We start from the raw sequence: 4,619 nt of genomic DNA, 5'->3' as shown, positions 1-4,619 counted from the left end.
AATAAAATATATTCTGGTGTGTTCACAACAAAAATATAATAATTAAAAAATATAATCCAGTGAGTTCACAACAACAACAAAAATTATTTAAAAAAATATATTCCGGTGAGTTCACAACTACAAAAAATAATTTAAAAAATGTATTCCGGTGAGTTGCCAGATTAAACTGTAGGACCAAACAGAACTACCAAGATCCCCCAGAATTCACAGTGTCAGTTCAATCAGTTCTGAGTGCATGCGTTTGTGTCCCCCGCTGCCTCCTCTTGCCTGCATGTCCAGTGAGCTACCAGGTTTTAGGTCCAACCAGAACTAATTCAAGTTATATCAGTCCATAGTGTCCCTCTTGAAATGGACAGTTCCCCTGTGTCTCCCGCCTCTGCTGCTTTAGGTTGTCCTCTGCTTCTGGGTTGAACGTCATGACGGCATCTGTAGAAAAAGAGAATACAAAATATGTAACATGCTGTCATAACCTTACACCACCACATTGTCATGTTTTGCAAATTAAATTATTTACAGGTGTGTCTACAAGGTCACAATGCATACAAAAACTTGAAAACTTCACATCATGTTCACCCTCATAACCTTAAAATAACAAGAGTTCAGTTGGTTAAGCAGGCCCTCACCCAGAAGAATTAAATTGTAAGACACTGAAAACCACAGAACACCCAAACCTTATACTGTGTTATGCTGTGCATTACTTCTTACTTACTTAAAAAGCTTGGTCACAGAGGTGCTTCTTCTCTCCATCCTCTCAACGACTGGACCCAAGCAGACACATCACGCCAGCTAAGAGAGAGAGAAGAAAGAAGGAAATAGGTTAGACCAGGGTTTCCTAAAGTGGGTGCTGTTGCACCCTAGGGTGCCTTGATGCCAGTCCAGGGGTGTCTCAGAATAATCTGATCATCAATATCACTACATCAATATCAGTTCACTAAGTAAAACTGACCTGATTTGTGAGGAGTTATTTTTCCATCTACGGCCAACTCTCTTCTGCAAAAATAGCAGATCTACAAGCTCACAACATGTCACGACGCGCTGTGAGCTTGTAGATCGGCTATTTTTGGTGAACCTTCCTCCCAGAATAGGGATGCTGGGGTTCAAGTGGTTAAACATAAAGTATAAAGTTATTTTCAGTCAGTTCTAATGGAAACTGATATTTCTCCAATGGTGTAAGATTCAAAATATTTACAGTGTACTTCAAGGGTGCTGTGGATTAAAATATTATTTACAGGGGCGAGGTGACCCGAGTCAAAAATGTTTGAAACCCCCTGGGTTAGACACCAAATCAAAGACACTTGCCATTGTATCAAAGGGAAGGACATGTTTTGCCCAATTACATTATTTACAGATTGGTGTGTGCCAATTGTCTGTCCTTGGTCAACATGAAGTTACCTTGTATTGCTCTAAAATACATCAGTCTTCTCCAAAGCCACCTTCCTTTTCCCCCTTCATGTGGTTACCGAAGAGCCTGAAGAAAAACATATTACATTTTTGTGAACAATATAGTAGGGTAAGGTTCTTTTGTAAACATGGCATATAATCTCTTGATCCCTTGTTGATCAGGTGGCCCAGGGTGGTCCGCTTTTTTAAACCCTCTACACCAAATCTGCTCAGCAACAGCAGGTCTATAAGCTACATTCATGCAAAATTGTATTTATTTATTTTCACATAATTTTCACATATCATGACATTGTCATAAGAGGGGGTTCCAGTGGTTAAGCTGCGAAAAAATGAAAACATGCAGACAGGCCATCGCCTAGAATAATTAAACAAATAATCATGCAGACACTGAAAACCACATCACACAAGGGTTAATTCATATTGTATGTTGAAACATGCAGAGAGGGAAGCAAGCACATCTCCAAAGATTTACAGGTGCCGAACCAAGGAATATATAATATACACACCATGGAAGGAGGAGGTTCACACACTGTTCCAGAGCTCCAGTAAATAGTTTATTAGGATAGAATAATAACTATTTACCGGAGCTCTGGAACAGTGTGCGAACCTCCTCTTCTTCCATGTTGAAACATGCACTTTATACTGTGACTCATATAAAGCCTACCAAGGTCTTAAAAGCTTGGTCATCACAGAGATGTTGCTCCTCTCTCCATCCTCTATCCTGTCAACCACTGGCACCAGGTCCGAAAGGACTATCAGACACGTCACGCCACCTGAGAGAGAAAGAGAGGTTAGACACCCAATCAAAGCGTTATAATTTTCCATCGCACAACAGTTTGTAGATTGGCTATTTAGTACAAAACAATGATCAGACTACCTGGTTGTTATCTCCCAAGAGTAGAAACCACCATGTCTATCCCAAAGGAAAGGCGGGACAAGCACAGCAGACACCTGAGAGAGAGAGAGAGAGGGAGAAGTGTTTGCTTCCACATAAGACAGGACTGGACACTGCGTCACAAGAACAAGCAGCCACCCAACGTACGGCACCTGAGACACAGAGAGAAAGGAAATAAAATCAGCACAAAAAGAAAGGAAACTTGACTTCGGTCCATTATCTCCCCTTTAATAATACCAATTTGTATTGTTTTATATCATTTTTATCATTGATTCGTCACCTTTACAACAAAGTACAGCTTGTAAGCATCGGGCATTCGAGGCATGAGCTACACAACCTAACGTGTGGGTAGCGCCGATCAAGGTTTTGCCAAAATGGCTTGCAATATTGTTCTGCTGGCATTTACTCTCATTGTGGGCTTCCCTGACACTGAGCTTAAAATTAACAAAGTGTAAAAATGGTCAACATGTGTTGTTTTTTCTTTTCCTTATTACTGTGGGAGAGTGCAATCATTCAATCATTAAAGGGGAGATATAATGGACCGAAGTCACAAAAATAGCTGATCTACAAGCACACACAATGTGAGGCTGTAGAATGGCTTCTCAGTTCAAATAAATCATTATTAATTAAGTAAATTACCTGGTTGGCTTAGCTCCCAGGATCACCTCATACCACCACAGAGACACCTCATGTAACAGAGAGAGAGTGAAAAAGGAAATGAATAGGTTAGATTTTATCATACTCCATCAAACAACAATGTTGCATTAGACACAAAATTATCTACAAGAACACATTGCATAATATGAGCATGTACAGTATATTATTTAGTACTTGACTAGTTCCTGCAGTGATTGGCTGCAGTAGATTGGCATTCAGACGTGTTTGTAACACCTGTGAAGTGCAGCTTTGGCAGTACAGGGTAAGAAGAGAAGGAGAAGTCTCATGCAAAAGTCATGCTGTATTCTATATTGGATCTTGGATATTATACCACAGGATGAAGATACCTTTTATTTTCCTATTGTGGATTACTACTGGATTTCCTGGATTAAAAAGGACTTTGCTAAAGGGTGGTAAGAGGAGACTTAACCTACCATATTGCATAGACTGGTTTTCTTTTCGACGTTGGAATTTTCTGTTGACAGAAGAAAAACAAAAGTTGAAAGACTACAAAATACATTACAAATGAGCCATGTACCACACACACACACACACACACACACACACACACACACACACACACACACACACACACACACACACACACACACACACACACACACACACACTCCTGTTAATCACTTCTAGCTCCCACTCCCACTTTGAGAACCATGGCACAAAATCCGTGTTTGTCAATTATGCATTTGAGCCATGGACCACCATTTAGTGAGATTTAGCCTCTCAGTCTCATACCTAATAATTTAGGAATACAGATCATGTGTAAAAGATAATTTAGCTTGTACATTTGGTTTGATTTTACAGTAATTAAAAGATCTATAGGGGTCCATTTGGTTATCAACTCCCCATCATTTAGCTGGGGACCACCTGGAAGGCTGGAACCAACCTAACATTACTAAACAAACACTATATAAATAGCAATGATTACTGTCACAATAACACTATTTAACTGCTGAATAAATAATGGACCTTGGAAACATTATATAATGGAAACTTTTTTACAGGAATGAGGGTTCCTGTCACATATTAAAAGGGGTCTGCAGCCAAATAGTCATTTTGGATTTTGGGGTCCTTGACATGAAAAGGGCTGAAAACACTGGAGTATGAATTGTAAATAGTGAAGTTGTAAAAAGTACTGGAAGCAAAAGCAATCAATTAAAATAGCTTTACATACCTGTGTCATCTCCCTGCTCCAAAACTCCTTCTCTGTGTGCAAAAAGTCTCCATAATGTAGATTTAATCCCACAAATAGACTGGCAGCAACCTATCTTCCTGTTCAACAATCAACAGTGATTTTATTTAGTTTAGTTTTATCTTAAATCACTTTTAGACTAGCAGCTCTCAATGCTTGCTGTTGGTGACAAATGTAACTGCTGTGGGCTGTTTGGATTCAAAGTGGGGGTGTGCTCTCAGCAGAGCCAGTGGTAGCTGGCCACATCACAGTCACATGACACACAGCCAATCAGGCATTTGCAATTGCATTGTGGGCAGTGTAGTTGATTTTCAAACTGCTTTCCATAAACACACATATATTGTGTTCCTCTCTGTAACTACAAAGATGGCTCCCTTCATCTTTCATGTTTCCTCCAAACTATAATATCCCAAAAGATAGGCATTAAAATGTGTTTTAATCAGATTTAATTACAGA

The 4,619-nt window shown here is 39.5% G+C and overlaps 1 long non-coding RNA gene across 1 annotated transcript; it reads right to left on the bottom strand.

The window, feature by feature from the left end:
- Positions 1–202: 202 nt before the first annotated feature.
- On the bottom strand, positions 203–4,291 carry LOC308283544. The gene is made up of 7 exons (XR_013961930.1): positions 4,146–4,291; positions 2,936–3,428; positions 2,279–2,352; positions 2,066–2,174; positions 1,393–1,468; positions 710–786; positions 203–426 (listed from the first exon to the last, which is right to left on the bottom strand). It is a non-coding gene; the product is annotated as an uncharacterized lncRNA (long non-coding RNA).
- Between the last annotated feature and the right edge of the window lie 328 nt (positions 4,292–4,619).

Source organism: Nannobrachium achirus (genome assembly GCF_963921795.1).
Source record: "Nannobrachium achirus genome assembly, chromosome: 4".
NCBI lineage: Eukaryota > Metazoa > Chordata > Actinopteri > Myctophiformes > Myctophidae > Nannobrachium > Nannobrachium achirus.
Note: the sequence above shows the minus strand (reverse complement) of the source record. Positions and strands in the feature narration are given on the sequence as shown.